Here is a 25,885-nt window from a genome sequence, read left to right as displayed (position 1 = left end):
TTTGTTTGCATCTAGATGTTTTATGGAAAGTTCCTTAATCAACATTGTTTTAACAAGATTCAAAGTTGTTCATCAAGATTCATTTTATTTCAGGTATCTATATTTTTAGCAGCTTTGCTTAATGTAGTCTGTATGAACATCCAAGTCCACTAATGATTTAGAAAGACTCTAGGATTTTGTTCTAGGAAGGACCTTTTTGATTACAAGGAACAGAAATCTACTCCAACTAGCTCAAGAAAAGAGGTGGGTTTTTTTTTTTTGTTTTTTGTGAGGAAGGTTGTCCCTGAGCTAACATTTGTTGCCAGTCTTCCTCTTTTTCTTGAGGAAGATTGTCCCTGAGCTAACATCTGTGCCAGTCTTCCTGTATTTTGTTTGTGGGATGCCACCACAGCATGGCTTGATGAGTGTGTAGGTGTGTAGGTTCACGCCTGGGATCCGAACCCATGAACCTCGGGCTGCCACTTAACCACTGTGAACTTAACCACTACGCCACTGGGCTGTCCCCATGAAAAGAGGTTTTGATGAGAATTTAAAGAGTGCTCATAGAGGCTGGCCCAGTGGCATAGTGGTTAAGTTCACGCACTCCTCTTCGGCATCCTGGGATTTCCAGGTTTGGATCTCTGGCATGGACCTACGCACCGCTTATGAAGCCACGCTGTGGCAGGCGTCCCAGATATAAGCCCAGGGCCGATCTTCCTCCGCAGGAAGAGGATTGGCAACAGATGTTAGCTCAGGGCTAATCTTCCTCACAAATAAATAAATAAGTAAATAAAATAAAGAGTGCTCGTAGGAATCCAAGAAAAACTGTAAACAAGTCTTGGGGAACTGGCTACTCTGAAATCTTTGTTTTCCTCTTATGGAATGTGTGTTTTTGGTTTTAAACATCTTTTTTCTTTTCTTTTTTTTTAACAATCTTTTCATTATTGATTTCTGACTTTATTTCACTTAGGTAAAAGAATATAGACTATGTGTATTGATTCTCAGTGTTTGAGACTAATTTTGTAGCCAAGTACTTGCAGTGTCTGTACATGTTCCGTGTGTGCTTGAAAAGTGTATTCTTGTCTACATGGTGGGTTTAGCGTTCCATACATGTCCGTTAGATCAGACTTGCTATTGGTGTGGGTCATGTCTTCTGTATTCTTAATGGTCTTTTGAGTTTTGGGGCAAGATGTTAACATCTCCTATTATGACAATGGATTTTTTTTTGTGGTTCTGTCAGATTGAGTTTTTTCCCCAGTAAATATGAAGGCTAATTTGTAAGGTATATGTGGGCCCAGGTCTTTACATCTTGCGAAGAGTTGGTTATTCCTTTGTCATTAAGTTACTCTCCACTTTTTACATATTGTGGATTTGGTAGTGTGGTTTTTGGTATTCAAGTGTTTGATATTAGTTTTGAATATTAACTTTTGGTTCATATTTGCCTAGCATGTACTTTTTCATCCTCTCTCCTTTTTTCTTTGGAATCAGGTTTTTTGTTTGTTTTGTTTTGTTTAGGAAGCAAACATTACAAATACAATTGAAGCCCCTTGTAAACCCTTCACTTCTCTTCCTCCCTAGAGGTAACCATTGTCCTAAATTTGGTGTTTATTATTCTTATGAAAGTTTCCAAAAGATTACTACATATGTATGTTTGTATTTATAAACAGTGCACAATATTTTGTGTTTTTTTTCAGTTTCATGTTAATGGAATTGAACTGCACTTGCTCTGAAACTTTTTGTTCAACATTATTTTGAAAGATTTATCTGCATTAATATATTTTGCTCTATTTCATTGATATTAACTGCTTGATTGGTTTAATTTTAATTATTCTATTGTTTGACTGTACCACACTTTTACCATTCTTTTTACTTAAGGAAATTTTAGGGTGAGTTGTTTGTTGTGTTGTAAAAGACAGTACTGCATGGATTATTCTTTTGCCTGCCTCCTTGAACACGTGTGCTCAAGTTGTGGAGATAACACGTTGAAGTGGAATTGTGGATGGAAGGCATGCACGTCTTCAGCTTTACTGGCTAATCTAAATCACTCTCCAGAGTAGTTATCAGTTCATTCTCATTCTTGTTCTTTCAGCCTTACTGGGTCACCCTTTTTTTTTAAGGCCTGTGTTTTATATTTATATATATATATATTTTTTAAAGATTTTATTTATTTTATTTTTCCCCCCAAAGCCCCAGTGGATAGTTGTATGTCGTAGCTGCACATCCTTCTAGTTGCTGTATGCGGGACTCGGCCTCAGGATGAACGGAGAAGTGGTGCCTCGATGCGCACCCGGGATCCGAACCCGGGCCACCAGCATCGCAGCGCACGCACTTAACCACCAAGCCACAGGGCCGGCCCTATATTTATATTTTTAAAAAATTCAGTCTGAGATGCTGTCTTTTACTAGGAGAATTTAATCATTGATGAATCTGAATTTATTTCTGCTATCAGGTACCACGCTGTTTCAGTCACAGGGGCAGGGATCAAGGCATAGATCACAGGCATGCCCATTTGCCATGGGCCTTTGGGTGAGGCAGGCACTTGTCCCACACAGAAAGCAATATGGTGGTCAGATTTCCCAAGCATGTATAGTGCCACCTGTTCCTTGTAGGACAATGTAGAAAGAGTCTAGTGGAAAGAGGATATCTGGCACTAACTCTTGTTTGTGCAAATAAACAATTAATTTAAATTCCTGAATTTTGTCTTTGTAAAATGTGTATAGTACCTGACTAGTGCACCCTTTAGGGTTGTTCACCAGTGCTCTAGGTTTTTGGTTTTTTCCTCTAACTTTATAGCTGTCTTTGAAATCAAGCGTCAGTAATTTGTTTCCCTTCATTTATGTACAGTTGGTATGTCAGTGTAAGTGGTGTATTCTTGCGTGCTCTGCTACCCCCAGCATTGTTAAAATAGATGGATCACTCCTCCTTTAGCTTTTGTCGGCCTTTAGCAATAACTGCTACGCATCTAGGAGGCAAATAATAATTATTCTAAGTCCTCTCTGGTTATTTTAGCTTAGATGGTACTCTTGAAAAATTTCCAAGAGCCTAGTATTTGTAATTAGACTATCTTGATTGTATGCTGGCTCCTCTGCTTGTTACCTTGGTAAAGTTCAAACCTATTCAACTTCAGTTTTCTCACCTAGACAAAGACAGTAGTAAAGTCTGGCTTATCTACCTCACAGGATTTTTATGAGTTTGAAGTAAGCAGTGTGTACAGGTGCCTTGTAAGCTGCAAAGTACTTTAGTAACAGTAATATCTGAGAGACAGTTTTTCTAATCTGTTGAGCATCCTAAATTAAGTTAGTGGGAGAGGTCTTGCCTATAGAAAAGCTATTCACTGTGCTGACTTCAAACTGTAATTACTTGAGTTGAAGGAAAGAAGATCACGTGTTAATCTACAAGATGGTGGTTCTTTGATCCCGAAATTCTCTCTAAATTCCATAAAAGAAAAAGTCTTTTTCGATCTCAGATGTTGTCAGGTGCTACTTGAGATTGAGAAGAATATCAAGAAGGAGCTGCTTGTTTTCACACTAGTCTTCAGGAAAGGGATGGTGAGGCCAGTAGTTGTCTTCTACCTTGATTTCCTCTACATGCACTCTTGGTGCCTTGAGATACCTCTTGAATGATTTCTCTCAATTTTGAACCCCTTTGGAAAGAAGCACTTTTGTAGATCTACTGAAGTCTTTAGTATAAATGAATCTATGATCAAAGGTTATGTTCTTATCTCTTTGGACAAAGTATTGTTATTCAGTTTTAACCATTTCAGAGGGCAAAGTAGAACTGCACGTGTCCAAAATCACTTATACTCAAAGCTTTACTTAACTCGATACAAAAATTAATAAATAGGGAAATGAGTTGTTAGTTACAAATTAAAGCGGTAATAATTGTATGCCTGTTGAGTTGATTTACCAGTCCTTTAAGTAAAGGTATTCCTTACACTTTTTCAGGATAACCTTTGGTATGAGGTAAAGGAATTCTCCTGGTTTTACAGCTAAGTGGATTTTTAACTGGCTGAATAACTGTATCCATAAAGGGCTGCCCATGTAGGCAAGCTGGAGAGAGCAGGCTGCTGCATTCGGTCCTGGATTTTTACATTTCACATTAGCAACAACTTGGATGAAGTCCAATTTGGTTGAAAGAGCTAATGTGTGGATTCAACCAGGCAGAATCCAAAATGATCTTGACAGGGAGAATGATTGGCTCAATTTAGCAAAATGAAATTTAATAAAAATGGAGTCAAAGCCTTATATTTACTTTAAAAACAACCACACAGATACAAAGATGGAGGTCAACTGGTTAAATAGCAGCACATGTCTGAAAACTTACTTTTACCTGACCTGGTTCAGTATGAGTCAGATGAGTAGTAAAGCCAACAAAGCAATAAATGTGATGCTAGGTTAGTAAAAGTATAATGTACAGACAAGGCAAGTAATACTTCTACTCTGTCAAGACTCAACTACAGTTCAGTTATGGAAACTCTTGTTTCAGAGGGACATGTACACATTGGAGTCTATGCTCAAGAGACCAGTCAGAGTGGTATGAAGGCTATATCAACCATGACATTTTAGGAACAGTTGAAATAACAAGCATTTTAACCTAAAAAAGAGAAGACTTAAAGGAGAATATAATAATGACTTTCAGATACTTAGGTAACTGTCATATAAAAGAGGGCTTAAACGTACCCTTTGTGGCTTGTCACTGGCAGAACCAGGACCACAAGTAGAAGAGAGATTTAGACTCCCTGTGAAATGGAAAGAGCTTGTTAAGTGGTGAGTTGGTTTGTTACTGGAGCTGTTCAAGCAGAGGTTTGATTGACACATAGTAGGTCTTGGAAGATGGAATTTATGGAAAAAGTAGAGGATTAGATTTGCTTTTTTTATTTATTTTTAAGGAAATTTCAGATACTGTGTGGTCAGTCTCTGTGCTGGAGTTAGAAAAATGAAGACTATCCAACCCTAAAAGGGAGACCGATTTGCCACAATAATTACAAGATAATGTAATAGAGATATGTACAAAATACTAAAGGAGCATGAATGGCTCTTAACAGATTCAGATTTTCAGTCAACATTTATTGAGCACGTACTATATACTGAGTACTGTGCTGTGGCTTTCGTATCTGTTCTCACAGTAATCCTAGGTAGCTGTTGACCCCGTTTTATAAATGATAAATCACGTGTGACGTGATCAGACGTGGTCTCATTTGTTTGAATAATTCCCCACCTAATAATCCTGTAGAATCAGCTTGTGCTTTTGCCCCTATTTTTATATTTATGTGTGGAGAACAGAGAATTGAGCTGAGCTCCTCACAATCTTTTATTTTGCCAGGAAGGTTGGATGACCTTATACCAGACATATTATACAGAGTGTGGCAGTGTAGGGTTTTTGTCAGGATTTTGTGGGGGCTTAGGACTAAAGGAATCTTGGGACCATACTGTGAAGAGCATTGTTTGGCATAGTTTAAAGAGTTGGTTTTTTATCCTCTGGATAGCTTCAGAGAAGCAGCCTTATTCTCCATCCCTAAATGGGATAAATTTTTATCCTGAATTCACATTTCTGACGGTGATTAATGAACCCTTTCTACCATTTGACCTTTTTTTCTTTCTTGGCCCTCTTTCCCCATCCTTTCTGGCTTAGTTTCCTTTCTTAGAGAATTTACCTGAGAAAGGGAAAAATCATGTTAGATTTGAGTGTATGTGAATTTTCAGCCTTAGCCATGAGTAACTCTTATTAAAAAGTACTACTTATTATTGTTCTTTAGTGGCTTTTAGGAGTTAAAAAAGGAAATCAGAATCTTTTGTTTCACAATGCATTATTTTACTTGCAGGCTTCCTTATAATTTTCTTAGCAGACCAACATTTACTGTAACTATTTTGGGTCACACCAGAACTTTGCTACTTATTTAAATGCCACATCACTATGGAGGTCTATGGAGGTCGTTGAGTGAGGCCACTAAAAGTATTGCTTATATAGTGTTTTATGCTAAAATAGATCTTTTGAAACACTTTCTTCTTTTTTTCTTTTTTTTTTTTTTTTTTTAAAGATTTTATTTATTTATTTTTCCCCCAAAGCCCCAGTACATAGTTGTCTGTCACAGCTGCACATCCTTCCAGTCGCTGCACGTGGGACGCGGCCCCAGCATGGCCGGAGGAGCGGTGCCCCGGTGCGCACCCGGGATCCGAACCCGGGCCGCCGGCAGCGGAGAGCACGCACTTAACCGCTAAGCCACGGGGCCGGCCCTCTTCTTTTTTTCTTAATGGTGAAAGTGATAAATGCTCATGGTAAAAAAAGGAAAATTAAATACTCTACCACTTTACGTTAAGTATGGTGAACAATGGTTTGCGTATCCTTCCAGAGATTTTCTATACATCTGTCAGTCTGCATGTGTGTGTGTCCCAATGCCACCAATAGGATTATACAATTAGTACTGTTCTATGCCTTTATTTTTTTCACTTAAGGGTAAATCTTGGCGTGTCTTAACATATCATCACATATAAATCTATCTCATTCTTTTTAAACACCCACATAGCTGAACCATAATTAATTTAATCAATTCCTGATTCTTAATCCTCGTCTGTGGTAGCAAACAGCAGAAACCGACTGTGGTTAACTTAAGCAGAAGAAGATGTTATTGGAAAGATTGGATGCTCCACAGAATTGATAGAAAGGCAGTGTAATCAAACTTGAAAATGGCACAGCCAAAGAAGGCAAGGCACAGCCACATTCCTGCTCTTACTACAGCCTGATGTGCCAGTGGTCTCTCATCTCCATTGTATGCCTCTCTCTTGATGGTCCCCTATATTAGAGCATTCTTTCAAGATTCCAGTTTCTGGGCAAGAGCATCTCATTAGCTCAGCCTAGGTCATGTCTGTGCCCTAGCTGCCAGTGAGCTCAAAGAAGGGTGCTCTGATGCTAGGTTGCCAGAAACAACAAATGTCTGCCTAAACCTGTTGATAAATATTGTTACACATGGTGCTGTGGTAAGCATTCTTGTGTAAGAATTTGTGTAAGAAGTAAAATTAGTGGGTCAACTAGAATTTACATTTTGCATTTTGATTAGATACTGCCAAATCACTTTCCATTAAAAATATGAATTTAGAAAGAATGTTTAATTTTGAGCTTGATGTATATCTCATATACTTGAATTCAACAGGCTAATCTCAACAATTGTCTCTGTTCACTGATGCCTAGGCTATGTTTGGAAATTTAGCAGTTTGATTTAGTTACTGTTATCAGGTACTTCCTTGGGCTCTTACTAATTTAATCTGGCAGCTGCATGAAATAGTTCTTACTGCTTACAGCCTTTAACTTTGATACTCATTTATATCATAACCTACTACTTAGAGATCATGTACAATAAATTTATTGTACAGTAATTATATTGTAGATTTATATCCAAACACCTTCTTCCTTCCATAGCATCGTGAAAAAGTATCTTCATCAAGTACTTCATTGAAATGTATTTCTGAGATGCTGCAGTTTTTATTTGGAGTCTTTGCTTATGAAAGGATCAGAAAAATGGTCAGATTAAAGTGTGTTAATATACCTGATATATTAACTGGAAGATTATTATTTGGGATAAAGTCAGTGTTGAGGAAATACTATTCATTTTTTTTAAATCTTCTTCCTTCATTAGGGGCCAGCCCAGTGGCGTAGAGGTTAAGTTTGTACGCTCTGCTTCAGCGGCCCCGGGGTTCACAGGTTCGGATCCTGGCACGGACCCACGCACCACTTATCAAGCCATGCTGTGGCAGGCGTCCCACATATAAAGTGGAGGAAGATGGGCACGGATGTTAGCCCAGGGCCAATCTTCCTCAGCAAAAAGAGGAGGATTGGCAATGGATGTTAGCTCAGGGCTAATCTTCCTCACCAAAAAAAACAAAATAAAACAAAACGTTCTTCCTTCATTAAATTTCTGCCCTGTCATTTAGCTTATAGAATATCCTATTTTTCCCTACTGCTAATACCTGGAAAGTGAGATAACTTTCTTTTTAATTAAGAGAGGTGTTGGTTGCAAGTAATGATATGTATCTGAGAAGAACAAATTCAGGAGGTTTGGCGGTATAGTGGGAAAAAAAATGATTTAGAATCAAAAAACCCAATTTTGAGTTTCAGTTCTGCCTCTTATTTTGTTAACTTGAGGCATATCACTTAAGCCTCATTTCTTCATCTTTAAAATGAGGTTCTCATTCCTGCTTTACTGTTCTCAGAGGCTTACAGTTATGGTCAAGTAAAGTTGTGTATGAGGAGGGAGCATATTTTCATCTTTGGACCGTCAAAAGCTGTGCAGATATTCTAAATAAGACAAGAGTACATTAGCATAAAGTTGATTATAGGACTCCATAGATGCAATAAAAAAGGAATACTTCTCTGTTCTGAAGTGGGTCCTTGGGGGGCCGGCCCCGTGGCTTAGCGGTTAAGTGCGTGCGCTCCGCTGCTGGCGGCCTGGGGTTCGGATCCCGGGCATGCACCGACGCACCACTTCTCCGGCCATGCTGAGGCCGTGTCCCACATACAGCAACCGGAAGGATGTGCAGCTATGACATACAACTATGTACTGGGGCTTTGGGGGAAAAAATAAATAAATAAATAAAATTATGAAGTGGGTCCTTGGGTATTTGGGAGGTAGCATGTAGTCCAGCTATTCTAAGCTGAGTAATTGCCAAAGATACCAGGTGGAAACCAGGATGACCATGTTTTGAACTTAACCTGTACTGTGGTGAAACTTATCTCCAATATTTTCAGTTATTTGTGTGTTATACCAAGCATGTAGGGCTTCAGATTAGTTGTAGCTGGAAAACTAAACTGAAGAGGATGGGACACTGAAACCAGCATTTTAGTTGGTTGTATCTAGGGCAGTGGTTCTCAGGCTTTAGCATATATCAAAGTCACCTGGAGAGCTTTGTAAAACACAGATTGCGGAGCTCCACCCCAAAATTTCTGGTTCAGTAAGTCTGGGGTGGGGCTGATAATTTGCATTCTTACAAGGGTCCAGATAATGCTGATGCTGCTGGTCTGGGGACCACACTTTGAGAATCAGTGCTTTAGGGAAACCATGTAATTTATTATCCAAGCTGATCCATAATTTATCAGAACAACAGGAGTAATTGAGCTTGCCCTATACAAGGGTCAGCCTAATTTTACCTAATGGAAAAATCTTTTTACAAGGAGATTAATGTAATAGAATTGTCACCTGGGGGATGACTCATGGTACCCAAGTTGCATTTATTTATGTTAAATTGCTAACAGATGATTCAATCAGACTTTTCCTTTGATCCCTGTCCCTGTAAATGTTAACTAAAAGAGAATAGAGGTATTCTAGATTCTTCAGCTGATTTATTTTGCCATGACTGCTAGCAAAAATATTGTAGATGAGTTCTTTTATTGGATGTGCAGTTGGATTAGATACTAGACAGTAATTTCCAAGTTTGTTTTTTACAAGGCACAGAAATAGGTCCATATTACATTGCAACCCAGGGTTCAGGTATGTGTGTAAGGGCATATATTTCTCTAAAACAAAAGTTTCCAAACACTACTTATCCTACCCTTGTGTAGTACATACAGTCTAATATTTGCTATTTTATTCTAGTTCATTTTTTTATGCTAGTTGTGATCCACAAAATTGGTTTCATGACCTAACTGCTTACAGCCTAGTGTTTAAAAAAACATTGCACAGAGGACCTCTGTGGTTCCAGCAAACTGTGACATTCTAAGATTCTCAGAGGTAGTTATCCTTCAGTTTTCTTCATTCTGATTCTTCTCAAACACTCTAGCCATTTTCCACCATTAAAACAAACTAGTGGGGATGGGGGGCCATCCCGTGGCGTAGTGGTTAAGTGCTCTCGATCCTCTGCTGGCGGCCTGGGTTCGGATCCTGGGCGTGCACCAACGCACCGCTTGTCAAGCCATGCTGTGGCGGCGTCCCATATAAAGTGGAGGGAGATGGGCATGGATGTTAGCCCAGGGCCTGTCTTCCTCAGCAAAAAGAGGAAGGATTGGCATGGATGTTAGCTCAGGGCTGATCTTCCTCACAAAAATAAATAAATAAATAAATAAAACTAGTGGGAGAAAGCCCCAGGAGTTGAGAGGAAGAAAGGAAAGAGATGCTATTTTTACCACATTCTGCTGTCTTAACTTGCTATTAGATTTAATATTCCATCGTTTATTCCTTGGGAAAATTAACAAATGCTTCATTTTATTTTCTAATTTAAAAAAATTTAAATTGTACTTTGTATTTGCAAAAATATTGCACTAAAGAAAGACAAACTATGTCTTTCCTAAGAAAATCTAAACTCAGCTTATATTCAGAAACCTTCAACTTCACCAGGTTAAATTTGGTTTATCTTAATGAAGGATGTCTTAATCATACTAGTTGTATCAGTCAGAATCTAACTAGGAGACAGAAACCACACAGGAATTTGAACAGGGAAAGTCTAATGTAAAGAATCATTGACTATAATGTGGGACTAGCGTAATGGAGAATTAGCTAGGAGGTAAAGAGACTTCTAAAGAATACAGTAACATCAGAGGACACCACCACTAAGACCGAGGCAGAGTGTGGAAGGAAGGAACAAATCTGGCATCCAGACCTCTTTGGAGGGGCATGGCTGAGGCCCACTGGATGGCAGAGGATTTCACTGAGGGGCCATGAAAGGTTGGAAAGCTGCCATCTGCGTGCTGTGGGAAGGCCTGCATGGGATGGTGCTGTGCCTGGGAACTCCATGAGAAGCAGCCTGAAGGAGTGCTGGGGGCAGTTGACCAGAGAGAGGTGTGAGTGCAGCCTTCTGCTGAGGACACTTCGTATCACGCCAGCTTGCAGGGGAGAAATGTTCTGGTCTCTTTAGCAGGGCAGTGCAGGTTTGGAGGCACTTGATTGGGAACTGACACACTAGTGTACTCACTAGAGAGCTGAACTTTTCAAAGGAAAATTACACTTCAGTTAGGGGCAGATAATATCAGGGATGCAATTCTAACTTAGCACAGTCCCATTTTCATTCTCTAGCATCATTTTCCTATCTGAAAAATCCACTGTTGAATAAAATTTTTTTGAGAAATTGATTTTTTTTAATGTAGGCTAGAGTTTGTCATTATGTAGAAAGGACTAATCTGTCGCTGGTGATCTTTTCAGTGAGCATGTGATACATTAATTCAACATTCACTGAGCATCTGCTTTCTAAGCCAAGCCACAGTGCAAGGTGGTTTTTGAAATACAAAAAGTTGAATGTTATTCCTCCTAAGGGGGGGGGGGACGGTAGATGTGTAAACTGATAATAAAAGTATAATGTGATAAGTACTTAATAAGGTATGTATAGCGTACTGTGACCTTAACATGGGATAAAGTGTCAGCCTGCCTTTAGACATTGGGGAAAGAAAAAGAAGCACAGGCATCTTTTCTCTTTTATTCTCTACGTATCATCTCTTTTATTTCTCACAATAGCCTTATGAATAAGGTAGGTGGTGTGATTACCGTGATGTAAATAAGCAAACAAGATCTAGAGACCTGAAACAACTTTTTCTACCAGTGTCACACATAGGATCCAAATCTAGTCCAGTAGATTCGTTGTCTCTTAAATCGGTGGTGTCCTTTGAAATACCGAAGGCTACAATAGTAAAAGTTTACCAAATGTAAAACACAGCACTAGGTACTACCATGAAGGACTTAAAAAGTGAATTAGGGCCGGCCCCGTGGCTTAGCGGTTAAGTGCATGCGCTCTGCTGCTGGCGGCCCGGGTTCAGATCCCGGGCGCACACTGACACACCACTTCTCCGGCCATGCTGAGGCCGTGTCCCACATACAGCAACTAGAAGGATGTGCAGCTATGACATACAACTATCTACTGGGGCTTTGGGGGAAAAAATAAATAAATAAATAAAATTATTTTAAAAAAAAAAGTGAATTAGATATGTCCCTACTCTTAAGGGGCTTATAGCAGTGCTGGTAGAATGTCATAAGGGCTCTGATTGAGGTACTGGAAAAAACTTAACATTTCATAGCATCCAGAGTGCCTGTCCTCCTTGGAAAACTTAGGGTAAGATGGTATTTGAGCTGGTTCTTAAAAAATGGGTAGGGTTTAGACAAGTAGAAATGGTAAATAATCAAAATGTAAAAATAGAACAGAAGGGTAGTTGTCATTTATTGAGCTTCTGCTAAGTGTCACATCTTGTACCTTCTTCAGTATATACCATCCATTTTAACTGTAGTATAGACCTTGTGTCAGACAGCTGTTGGAAATAAAGCTAGAAAGATAAATTCATTAAACATGTTGGACATACGTGGGTACTAGATTGTGACCAGTCAAAGTAGAGTTTGAACTTTATTCTGTAGAGAGTAGAAAAGATTGAAGTTTTTAAAGGAAAGAGTACAGGACTAGAGTTTTGATTAAATTAGAAACTATATATATATATATATATATGTGTATATATATACATACACACACAGACATATACATGTATGAATACATATTCATATTGTAATGCAGTGGCAGAAACATACTAGATGTTAAATGTAATCCTTTCCTTCTATCTTCTTTTCTCATCCATCCCTGGTGCAGTCATATGTAGGACAGATTAGAAAGCTGGGATGGGGGCTGGCCCCGTGGCTTAGGGGTTAAGTGTGCGCGCTCGGCTACTGGCAGCCTGGGTTCTGATCCTGGGCGCGCACCGACGCACCGCTTGTCAGCCCATGCTGTGGCGGCATCCCACATACAGCAACTAGAAGGATATGCAGCTATGACATACAGCTGTCTACTGGGGCTTTGGGGAGAAAAAGGGAGGAGGATTGGCAATAGATGTTAGCTCAGTGCCAGTCTTCCTCAGTAAAAAGAGGAGGATTGGCATGGATGTTAGCTCAGGGCTGATCTTCCTCACCGAGAAAAAAAAAAAAGTTAAAAAAAAAAATGCTGGGATGTAGTTAGATGGTTATTACTGTGGTCCAGGTGGGAGGTAATAAAGGCCTTATCTAAGGCAATGGTAGTGAAAATTGAAGAGGTTACTGGTGACAGTTGGAATTAACAGGGTTTAGGGAATGATGTTGTAGAGAGTGAAAAAATTAAAGAAGAAGGTAGTTTTCAGGTACTTTTCTGTTTCAGAAGAGTACGTACTTCGAATACAGGCTCTTTTTCATTTATTTTTTTAATATGAAAGTAATGAATACACCTGATAATGTTAAAACACTTCGGAGGGGCAGAAGATTGGATATGGGGTGGGGGTTAAAGATGACATCATACAAAGAGAAACAGGTCAGGGGAGACACAGAGGTTAAAACTTTCGTAAAACTTTGGTAAGGTCCACTCCCCAAAGGAGTGGGCTACTCATAGTGACTTCCTTCCCCAGAGTATAGTATGGAAAGGGAAGGAAAAAAGAGTTACTTTACAGTGGAGTAACCTTACAAACTGCCTCAGCCAGCTGATCAAGGTTAATATCAGCAGTAATCAGTCATGTTGACAATACGTACCCTTGTTATGATGTGATGAAAATTGTACTCTATCTCTGTGGTCTTCCTCCCAAACACCCATAACTCCAGTCAACCATGGGGAAAAAATCAGACAAATCCCATTGAAGGACACTGTGCCATACGCCTGACCAGTACTCCTCAAAACTGTCAAGGTCATCAAATACAAAGTCTGAGAAACGATCACAGCCAAGAGGAGCCTAAGGAGATGTGACAACCAAATGTAATGTGGATCCTGGGTGGGATCCTGGGACAGAAAAAGGCCATTAGGTATAAACCAAAGAAAAAAAATCAAAACTTTGGGGGAGGTAGAAACCAAGAGGTTTCAGAAAGAATGCAGGGTAAGGAATAAACTACCAAGTTGAGGCTTCTTTACTCATCATTGTGTGTCCATCATAGGTGCTCAGCAGTTAGTGGCTAAATAGTGTGGTTGGAGCTCTTCCTAAGCCTGTTTTTTAAAATGAATTTTACCCTTCAGTGGGGCCTGGCTTCTTCATCTCTTGGTCTGAGCTCAGGTATAGATTTGATTTCCTAGAGTTTATGCCACACCCAGGGTGAGTGAGATATCACAGAAGCCTATGAGGGTTCCTTCCTTCTCCAGCATTTACAGCAGAGGATATTGTTCTTCCCCTGAAACTAGACAATTATATTGATTATTTTATACACTCACGCAGCCAGAAAATCTCCATACTTAAAAACCTGAAGAATACTTTTTGTGAAGGTAGGTGTGTATTATGGAAGCTTTCTAGAGGTTATGGCACTTGAGTTAAGTTTTAAAGATAAGGAGCTGTTAGCTAAGTGGACAAAAAGTCACTGAGTATTAGAGAAGGAACACTCAAAGTATGCTAAATAAATATGTGCAAAGACCCGATGGGTCCAAAATACTAGAATAATGAATCAGAGACTTTTAGCTGAGGTTATTACTCTAGTCGTTTTCATGGTTTTGGTCTCATCCCAGAAGAAGTGGTTTAGTTCTTGAGGTACTTTAATATTTTAAAACAAAGATATGGAAATAGTAGTAGGTGATTTGCGTCAATGGAAGGAGGGCCGGTTCTCCACATCTTCCTCTTTCCTTTTCATTTTATTGATTCTTTAGCAACTCTTTCAGCCTTGTCAGCATACTTGATTCTTCAGCAGCTCTTTCAGCCTTCCAGTTTCAGGGAATAGATGTCTTATGTTCTTAAAGCTATATCCTTTTGGGAACTTTTTTTAATTTCTTTATTTTTATCACTAAGCTCAGTGCCTGGAATATAGTGAGTATTCACTCGATAAATGTTTTTTGAGGACCATCTTTTCCCTTCCCTCCTATCCTTCACTGACAGATTTCTCAAATAAATGCTCTATATTCCCTGTTTCTTTTCCCCTTACCACTCACTCTTAATATTTATGATGTTTCAGTCACTTTACTGATTACAGTAGGAATTATTATAGACAAGTCAACAAGACTAGAAGACTAAGCATACAAGTCTAAGGAGAAGAGGGAATGAAAGATGACTCTTGGTAAGTGTATTAGTTTCCTAGGGCTGCTGTAACAAATTATCACAAACTTGTTTCAGGGCCTAAAACAACAAAAATCTGTTCTCTCACAGTTCTAGAGGCCAGAAGTCCAAAATCCAGGTGTCAGCAGGGCTGTGCTCCCTCTGAAGGCTCCAAAGAACATCCTTCCTCACCTCTTCCAGCTTCCGGCGCTTCCAGGTGTTCCTTGGCTCGTGGCAGCATCACTCCAGTCTCTGCCTCTGTCTTCACATGGCCTTCTTCCCTCTGTCTTTGTTTCCCCCTGCCTTTCTCCTATAAGGATGTTGTCATTGGATTTATGCCCCAACCTCAATTCAGGCTCATCTCATCTTGAAATCCTTAATTACATCTGTGAAGATCATTTTTCCAAATAAAGTCACATTCACAGGTTCTAGGGGTTAGGACTTGGACATATGTTTTTGGGGGCCACTCTTCAGCCTACTACAATAAACCACCAGATCAGTATCTAATTGAAGTAATTGAGAGGATTGCTATCTTAGATGTGTGGGGGAAAATATGTGGAAAACCATAAGCGTTAAAACAATTCTGAAGTCATTTTATTTAAAAGAAAATTAGAGATTATGAATATTTTCTTCAATTAATTTTAGAAAATATGTATTTAAAAATTTGAATTGAAGGTGAGATGGGTTTGGGTGGAGATTTTGTATTCATCTTGAAGAATCCTCAACATTTTTATTAAAATTTTTGAATTTACAAAATTCAAAATTTTTGCATTTGAGCCTTGTGATATTCCTTTGAAGTAAGAATGCTATATTTTCTTTTCCTCATTTTACAGATGTGGAAATGGAGCTCAGTTTCTATAACTAATTTGTCTGAAGTTGTAAGTTTTGAAATAATACAGATGGATTTGAACACTGCTGTTACAACTGTAAAGCTTGTATTCTTTCTAATATACCATGCTGAGTTTATTAATTTTTTATTTAAAAGGAGCAGACTTTATTCTTTTTTCATGCTTCACACGTTTCTCAATTTGGAATGTTAGCACGAAGAAGAATAAATTTTTCTATGTTTGTAAAATAAGCTACTAATATTTAAGCCACATCTCTGTTTGATCTGTGTTTGAGGTCTATCAGTTCTTTGTTATGACTTTGAAACATACAGTTCTGCAGTGGATTACTTTGAGTTGTGAGGTAGATCATTCATTCATGGAACTTCTGTTACACTTTGTTTTTGAGGACCAAGTGTAGTAGATGACAGTATGCAGCCATGATTTCAGAATGATAGTTGGGCAAAACTTTTCTCTAGGAGTTAGGAATTGGCCCTGCTATTTTTCATACCTTTGCTTTTTCACATATTTTAAATTAAAGCTGTTTGTCTTGTGATTTTAAAAATAGAGCCATGACCAATTTTTAAAAATTATCTTGAAATTGGTGGGAGTCGGTTTAGGACTAGAAGATAAACTTGAATAGAATACTTAGCACTTATGCCGGTGTTTCTTATGGAGAAGAAACATTGTCTAAAAATCACTGGGAGACTTATTAATTAGCTTATTGGGCCCAAGCGAAGACCTACTGAATCAGAATCTCTGGGGTGGGGCTTTAGGAATCTGCTTTTTTTTTTTTTTTTTTTTGGTGAGGAAGATTGGCTCTGGGCTAATATCCATGCCCATCTTCCTCTACTTTATATGTGGGATGCCTGCCACAGCATGGCTTGATAAGTGGTGTGTAGGTCTGTGCCCGAGATCCGAACCTGCAAACCCCATGCTGCCGAAGCAGAGCACGCGAACTTAACCACTGGGCTGGCCTAGGAATCTGCATTTTTAATGAATGTTACTAGTAATTGTTTGGCATTGATGTGGTATTTAAGTACTCAGTTCTCACCACAACACTGTGTCCTACTGACGACAGTAACTTGGACCCTGAGTAAAGGAAGAAGGTAAGGTGACTTCATGGTAGAAACTCGAACTGTGGCGTTATTAAGTATAATTCGTATTAATTAAAGAGTGGTGGAATAGCCAAAGCAATCTTGAGAAAGAAAAGCAAAGCTAGAGACATCATACTCCCTGGTTTCAAACTATATTACAAAGCTATAGTAATCAAAACTGTATGGTATTGGCATAAAAACAGACGCATAGATCAATGAAACAGAATAGAGAGCCCAGAAATAAACCCAGGCATATATGGTCAATTAATTTATGACAAGTGAGTAAAGAGTATACAGTGGGGAAAGGATAGTCTCTTCAGTAAATGGTACTGGGAAAATTGGACAGCCACATGCAAAAGAATGAATCTGGAGCACTGTCTTACACCATACACAAAAACCAACTCAGAATGGATTAAAGACATTCAATGTAAGACATGAAACCGTAAAACACCTAGAGGAAAATATAGGCAATAAACTCCTTGACGTTGGTCTTAGAGATGATTCTGAAACCAAAAGTAAAGGCAACAAAAGCAAAAATAGCGGGACTACATCAAACTACAAAGCTTCTACACAGCAAAGGAAACACACAGAGGCCAGTGGTGTATCCAAGGTTACCCAAGTAGTGCTTTTAACCACTGTGCAACGCTGACAATTCAGTCAGAATCTCTGGGGACGAGACTTGATACAGATTTTGAGATTTTTTAAAATAAAGATCAAAAACTTCTAATGGGTAGAAAGTGATTGGGAGTGGGAGCTACTTCACATAGAATGGTCGGGGAGGTGCCTGTGGTGATGAGAAGCTAGCCATGGGAGTCTCTCTGCGTGGAGAGGGGGAGGAGGATGTGTGAAAACCCTGCAGGTTCCAGGTATAGAACAAAAACCAGTGGTAGGAGATGGGGATTTGGAGAGGCCACTTTTATGTTTGTTCTGTTTCTGTTTAATTCTATGATTATAAAACAAATATGTGCTTTTATAAAACAAACATGTCTTTTTTGCTGGTTCCTCTCTTCATACAGCTTTAAATACCATCTTAGGCTGACAACTCTCTAATACATATATCCAACCTGGGCATCCCTCCTGAAGTCTAGACTCATATATCCAATTGCCTACTCACCTTGACCACTTGGATGTCTACATCTCAACACAAAATAACCAAACTGGAGTTGATGGCCTTTCCTGCTCTCCCTACAATTTTCCCCCATCTCATTGATTGATCTATTTGATCAAGCAAAAGTATTGGAGCTATATTTAACGTACTTCTCCTTCTCTCAAAACCCACATCCACACTCTCAACAAATTCTCTTGGCTCTGTTTCAAAGTGTATACAGAATTCAGTCACTTTGAACCACCTCCATTGCTACTGCCCTAGTCCAAAACACCATTTCTTGCCTCCTGGAGAAGGCCTCCTTAACTGGTCTCTTTGCTTCTGCTTTCATCTGCTTCCACTTGTAGGTTATTCTCACTGTAGCAGCCAGAGTGGTTATTTTAGAATTTAAGTCAAATTATATTACTCGTCTGCTCAAAACCCTGTAGTGAATCTACCGTTTTATCACAAGTAAATTTAACAAGTCCTGCGGAGTCTGCGTGATTGGGCCTCTGTGGTTCCTGTAACCTCAGCTCCTAGGGCATGACTCTTCTGCCTTCTAAGCTTTAGCCACATTGGCCTCATTGCAGTTTCTCCAGCACATTCCGCCTTACAGTTTTTCCTCTGTTTCCTCAGCCTAGAGTGTTGTTCTCTCAGTTATCCACCTTCCTATTTCCTCACCTCCTTCAAGTCTTTACTTAAGTCTCACCTTCTCAGTGAGAGACCATCTCCTTTAAATACCACATCCTTTTCCCTTTCCCCCAGCATTCCACGCCCCATCTGCTTATTCTGCTTTGCTTTTTCTCTGTACCATAGCACTTAACACTCTGCAACTAACACGCCCTCTTTGTCTCTCTGTTTCTGTCTCTCTCTGTATATACACATACATACAAACATGTACACACACGTTAAAAAAAAAAAGTTTTTTCATTGTCTCTTCTCACTCCACAAGGGCAGGGACCTTTGTCTTTATTGTTTACTAATATATTCCAGTTGCTTAGCCTTAAGACATAGTAGACACTCAAATATTTCTAGAAAGATTGAATTTGGCAAGCATCGGAAGTACATGTGATTATATTGAAAATGAATAAGTTTAAGTTCCTTACTTTTAGGGAACTTAAAGTATAAACAGACATAGTAATAAGTGATAGTAGTATTAAGAGTAATAACAGACATTTGTTGAATTCTTTATTGGATTTTACCATGTGCCAGACACTGTCTTAAGCACTTAATGCATTAACTCATTTAATACTCCCAATGAACCTATGAACTAGGTATTATTATTATCCTACTTTTTACAGATTAGGAAATTGAGGCACGAGAGAGTAAATAATTTGAGGTTCTATTGATGGTGATTGGCAAGGCTGGGATTGGAAGCCAAGGAGTAGGCTTCAGAGTCAGAAATCTTAACCACTGTGCTCTAGTGTTCTTAGCATTAAATGAGTTGACATATGTAAATTGCTTAGAATAATGTCTGGCACATAAGTTTTATCTGTTGTTAGGAATCATAATTTTGAATATTTCAAAATTCTTGAGAATATAGTCATAATAACATGAAAATATTCATTGGTCTCTTAGAACAGTATTAAATTATCTTTTCTAAGTGTCTCCCTTTAGGAAAATCAACATATTTGACTATCCTTCTCTGAATCAGTTGCAAATCTCATAAAATATATAGGATTTCATCAAGTGTGTGAAAATGTTGGAGCACTGCTTGAGTTCCATATAATGCCATTGATGAATGGGGATCTGATATTTAGACTAATAAACAGCTAAAGAAGAGGAAAGATATGGAGAATGCTTTTAAAGAACTATTTGAATATCAAGGATTAAGAGAGGCTCTTGGGAAAATTGGTGAAAGAAACCTTGGAGATTTTTGCCAATTTTACTTTATACAATAAAAAGGGCAAATGTTAAAGGATGCCCTGCAAAGTATGTATAGTACTGAAAACCGTCTAACTTAACATTTGTTGCATTCTTTGTTCAAGGGTGTAGTTGTAATTAGAAATTAAACTTTATTATGTATAAAATTTATTTTAATACTATTTAGGTTTTTTTTTAAGAGTCCAATAAGAGGTTTTTGATTCCTATTTACCATGAAATTTTGGTCCTTATTTTAATGGTTTCATTTTATAGCCTAATTTATCCTCACAGAAAATAAGGGAAAGTTATTTAAAGAATATCAGATTTCGAGAGAAGTTTAGTCATTTCTTGTGGTGAAATTACTATTTTGTCTGTACAACATATTTCAGATAATCCCAAATTCCAAAAACCCATTTAAAAATCTAGCCTCAATTTAGAGCATTTTTCAAATATAGAAAGCATGGCATTTTGGTTGAAGGTCTCCTTTATGCATGTCTGACTGATGATACAGGTTAGATAGAAGTTCTCAAAAGGTCGTGCGTCAGTCTTGTGAGTTAGCTACTTGATCTGAGCATTGATGTTCCCTTAAAGCTGTTGAATTCAGACTTGCATTTAACTTGAACATACAGAGATGTGACTTATTTTTTTAACTGTGTAGAGGTTATAATATATATAATAGAGCACTTAAAAACCAGCCTAATTACATAATGCAGTTAAACCACAAGTGCTCATAGATTTTAAACTTCAGTAAAAATTGTCTTCAAGTTTTAAATTAGCATGCTCAATCATAAAATAAGGATTGGCCCTTTTTTCTGGAAGTACAGGTCTGTTTGAAATTCAACTTACCACTTGGTGACATTGTTTTTGCTGTATTCCAACACGAGAATCTGACCTATACTTTGATAAGTTGGAAGGAAAAATCCTCAATGTTGCTTTACATCATGTTGCTGTGCTTTGTGGCCTGATGGAGCCATTGTTTTCTATTTAGATTTTAAAGAGGTTAACTTTAAATCCACACATAATAAAAAGAAAACATTGTTAACATTTTAAAACTAAGTAATATAATAAATCATGCGATCTAACTAGTAGAGTTAGAAAGGAGCTTAATGATTGTCTGGCTCAATTATCTGTACATATAGTAAAATTATGTCCAAGAAATGAAATAATTTGTACAAAGTCACCTTGGTTAAATCTCTCCCAAGCAGCCATCTTCCTGAGATAGTGAGAAAAATTCAGAATTAACTATATGTGCAAATTTTCTCTTCTTCTTTTTTTTTTTTTTTTGTGAGGAAGATCGGCCTCGAGCTAACATCTGCCAATCCTCTTTTTGCTGAGAAAGACTGGCCCTGGGCTAACATTCGTGCCCATCTTCCTCTACTTTATATGGGACGCCGCCACAGCATGGCTTGACAAGCAGTGTGTCAGTGCGCGCCCAGGATCCGAACTGGCGAACCCTGGGCCGCCACAGTGGAGCGCGTGCACTTAACCGCTTGTGCCACCGGGTCAGCCCCAATTTTCTCTTCTATTTGAATCAACAACTAAGAATTTCTTTGTAGTAAGATAGGAAGGAGGACAGAAAGAGGCTTTATAACACTTGCTTTATATCTGTTATGTGCTAGAGATACATTGTTGAACATAGTCTCTATCTTAATGGAGCTCAAGTTCTGTTGGGGGTCACATTCTGTTGTGGGAGAGCCTATAAAGCATTATGATACAGTTGATCAGTAAAAATAATAGCTTTTATTTGAGGGCCTTCTCTATTCTACATGCTGTACTTTTCGTGTGGTGGTGGTTGTCTGTAAGAGTCAGTGTTCAACTAAAGAAGAAAAACCAGTAGGAGGTGTGGTGTGTATAGATAAGAGATTGAGGTTGAGATTGAGATCAATTGATTTACTAATGTATATGATTGTGGAGGCTGAATAAGCAATTCTGAAACCCGTAGAGCAGGCCTGTCATAGGCCTGACCGAAGTTGCTGTCCACTGGTAGAATTATTTCTTCTCTCAGGGAAGCCTCAGTCCTGCTTTTAAGGCCTTTCAACTGGATGAATCTGGCTCACCCAGATCATCTAGAAATCTCCCTTATTTAAAGTCAACTGATTATGGACTTTACTTATATCTACCAACTGCCTTCACAGCAACACCCAGATTGGTGTTTGACTGAATAACTGGGGTAGGGGTGGGGGCCTGAGCCAAGTTGATGCATCCAAAAGACCATCATGTTGTTTTCATTTTTATTGAAGTATATTATGCGTGTAGAAAAAGGCACATGTCCTAAGTTTACAGCTGGAAGAACTTTTATAGATTGGACACATTCAGGTAACCAGCACTGTACAGGGACCCTTTTACGTTTATTTCATTCGAATCTTAAAACAATTCACTGAGGTATAGGAGTTTTCCTCATTTTATAAATAGGATTTTTAGGCTCAGAAAGATCAGGTACCTTGCCCCATGATACAGCTGGTAAGTGACAGAGCTAGAATTCTAACCAGGTTTTGAGGCATGTGTGAAATATTATGGAAGCCCCAAGGTACCATTAGTTCTACATGGGTATTGGGAGAATCTTTGGAACAGGAATGCTTTACTGAAGTGGCCATAGGAATCCCCCTAAGCTGGATCTTAAAGCATGAGTTTAGATTTGCCAAGGAGTGAAATGTTCCTTGGTAAGAGGTACCAGAGAAAGAATAGGGTGTCATTTCAGAGGACAGGAGATGGTTTGTTATGCTTAACTATAGGGTCTTTAGACTGTGGTTGTGGTAATATGGTTTATTGGAATAACAGTTTTTTAGCCCAAGCGCAAAGAACCTTGTTTACTATTTTAGAGAGCTTGAATTTTATGTTTTAAGTAATATAACACGAGAGTGAGTTAATCATCTGCATTTTAGCAAAAATTCGCCCAGTGGTTTACAAAATAGGTTTGAAAAAGGGCAAAGGCTGAAGGCAGAAAAATCGTGTCTTATTGAGAACCAAAAGTAGAGCACTAAGGATTAAGAGGAGGGAAGAGCATGGAATTTAGGAAGACTTTTCTGAGAGAATTGATGAGTTTGGTAAATCATTAGATGTAGATAATAAAGAAGAGGAATTAAGGATGGCTGTGATTTTCTTGTTGGTGTGACCCATTGGAAGGCAATTCCATAGATAAGGAAATACTGAAGGAGAAGCTGAGTTTGTTCTGAGTTGTTGGTTGGGAGGATGGTGGGCAGAAGAATGAAAAAAAATGGGTTAGGTTTCGGAAGTTTGAGTTTCAGGCCTGAAGGAATTAAAGTGGACATATTCAGTAGGCATTTGGAAATAGTGAGAGTGAAGTTAAGATGTGGATGGAGAGATGGATTTTGTGTGTGTGTGTGTGAGGAAGATCAGCCCTGAGCTAACATCCTTGCCAATCCTCCTCTTTTTGCTGAGGAAGACCGGCCCAGAGCTAACATCTATTGCCAATCCTCCTCCTTTTTTCCCCTTTTTCTCCCCAAAGCACCAGTAGATAGTTGTTTGTCATAGTTGCACATCCTTCTAGTTGCTGTATGTGGGACGCCGCCTCAGCATGGCCGGACAAGCGGTGTATCACTGCACACCCGGGATCCAAACCCGGGCCGCCAGTAGCAGAGCGCGCATACTTAACCACTAAGCCACGGGGCCGGCCCCAGAGAGATGGATTTGATAATCATTGGCTAATTGCTAGAAGTAGGTTAAGGCTATAGGACTGGATTAGTTCTCTCAGGTGAAAAGAAAAGGTAACCAAAGATGGGATGGTAGGGAAAACCTCCAGTACTTAAGACTTGCATGGAGGAAGAGGAGCAGTTATCACAGAATTAAGAAACCAAGAACATAGTTATAGCCTGACAAAGCCAGAAGAGATCATTTTCAAGGAGGTTGTAGATAGCACAAATAGATCATATTTCTGGACCAAATAAGATGAGGACTGAGAAAAGGCTAGCTAATTCAATTTGGCAATTTGGAAAAGCATTGGTGATTGTGAGGCAGATACCCCAAGTGTTTGGAAGCAGGTTTATCCAGAATTGAAATAATAGAAATCAACAAATACTGAATAAGGTAAGCTATCTGTAAATATAACCAAACCTAACAAATGGTCAATAGATATGTAATTAAGGAGACTTGGGAAACACCGCAGGGCACTTGGATATATTCTATGCATTTGAAGATACATTGATTACCTGAAGAAAGAATGGAGTTCTGCAAGTGAAGAACCAAAGAGTAACCATTTTCTCTGTTTAACCAGCAGTTGGTCAGAATAAGTGGTATTGATATTACTAGAGCAATACATATTCTGTTATGAGGTACCAAAGGGTTTTCAAATTCTTGTATCACTTAAATGATTATCAGATTGTTAGATGATTCTTGAGGTCCCTCAGTAAAATCTGTGATTTCTAATTATAATTATTTTCTATGCCATATGGGAAAATTTTGGATATTAAAAATAGAAATGAAAAGACATAGAGCAATCTTAAATGCATATTAAGTGAAAGAAGCCAGTCTAAAAAGGTTATAGCCTATGATTACAGCTATATGACATCCTGGAGAAGGCAAAACTATGGAAACAGTGAAAAGATTAGTAGTTGCCAGGGGTTGGAGTGGAGGAGGGACTAATAGGGGGAGCATAGGGGATTTTTAGGGCAGTGAAACAATTCTATATGATACTGTAATGGTAGATACATTATACATTGATCAAGACCCATAGAATGGTACATAGAATGTACAGCACGGAGAATAAATCCTAACGTAAACTATGGACTTTGAGTGATGATGATGTTTCAATGTAAATTCATCGATTGTAACAAATGTTATTGGATGTTGATAGTGGAGGAGGCTGTACTCATGTGGGGCAGGGAGTATATGGGAACTCACCGTACTTTCTGCTCACTTTTGCTGTGAACCTAAAACTGCTCTTAAAAATAAAGTATATTTAAAAAAAAAACCTGAAGATTCATATCTCAATTGTTCATCTATTGTGTACTTTCACACTTTTTAAAACATAATTTTCCTTTCTATCCTAGACCTGAAAGGCTACTCAAAGGAGTTTAGAAATCTGATAAAATGAGTTTGACTTTGCACATTTTGTAATGAAAAAAGAATTATGGATAAAAGAAAGAGAAGAAAACTAAGGTCAAATGTCTTGAAATTCCAGTTTATTTTCAGTTAACTAGAGTTTTAAAACATTCTAGAAATTTTGAGCAAATAAAATATTTCCTGAAACATTACCATATATATACACAGAACATTTCTTTGATTTGTTACTGGACATTTTGACAATCTTTACAATGTTTGTAACATTTGACAGTAAGGCCAGTCATTCAACAAAACTATTAAGTGCCTTATCTCTGGCATAAAACAGACAGCAAGTGACAAGATATTCCTTGTCCTTCTCTCATTGAGTTTATAATCTAGAAGACATTGAGCAGTTGTGTCACTTCAGAAAGACCTTCTCCAGCCCTTCTGTCTAAATTAAGTCTCTTTTGTTACTCTTCCTTATACCACTTTATTCTCTTCCTTCAAATGACGGTTACCACAATTATTTCAAAGTACAGTTTATATTAATTATTTGGGTGTCCTTCTGTGTAATTTCTCTCCCTGTACCAGAGTGTGAGGAAGGAAGCATGTCGGTTTCCACATCATCCTACCTTCGAGTCCGTTGTGCAGTGTAGAGTTAGCATGCAGTACAGACTTGTTGAGTAAATCATGAAGGAATGGTGACTGTCTTTAGTGTTCCGTAGAAGTGCAGAATGCTGTCAAATAGGCAGATTTGGTCTAGTGTGAGAATAAGGGCCTGAAAATGAGGGTGGTGTGTTCTCCTCAGAGGGCAAGGAGGATGAATATAGAAATTTTGCCTTTAATTTAGAAATATCGAAGCTATTCATGACCTTAATGACATGAAATTTGGTGCTATAGTGAAGGAATGCAATTCAGATTACAGTTGATCCTGAAATGAATTAGCCAGAAGATAAAGCAGTGAGCTTTTCCCAGAAAAGTAGATTGCAAACACTTACTGCTGCATTATTCATTTGTTATTTGTAGGAGAGTAAGATAAACTATAGAAAGAGAAAATTACTATATTTTAAGATTTTTTCACTGCTACACAAAAAACAAAAGTGCGTGAATACTTAACT

General features: G+C 38.4%; 1 protein-coding gene across 1 annotated transcript in view; it reads left to right on the top strand.

Annotated features, from left to right (window-relative positions):
* The window catches only part of RAB2A (RAB2A, member RAS oncogene family), a 100,178-nt gene that overhangs the window by 9,139 nt on the left and 65,154 nt on the right, over positions 1–25,885 (top strand). The window lies entirely within an intron of this gene.

Source organism: Ceratotherium simum, chromosome 31 (genome assembly GCF_057802395.1).
Source record: "Ceratotherium simum simum isolate JZ-2026a chromosome 31, ASM5780239v1, whole genome shotgun sequence".
NCBI classification, from domain to species: Eukaryota; Metazoa; Chordata; class Mammalia; order Perissodactyla; family Rhinocerotidae; genus Ceratotherium; species Ceratotherium simum.
The sequence above is the reverse complement of the archived record's forward strand: the minus strand, read 5'-3'. Positions and strand labels throughout refer to the sequence as shown.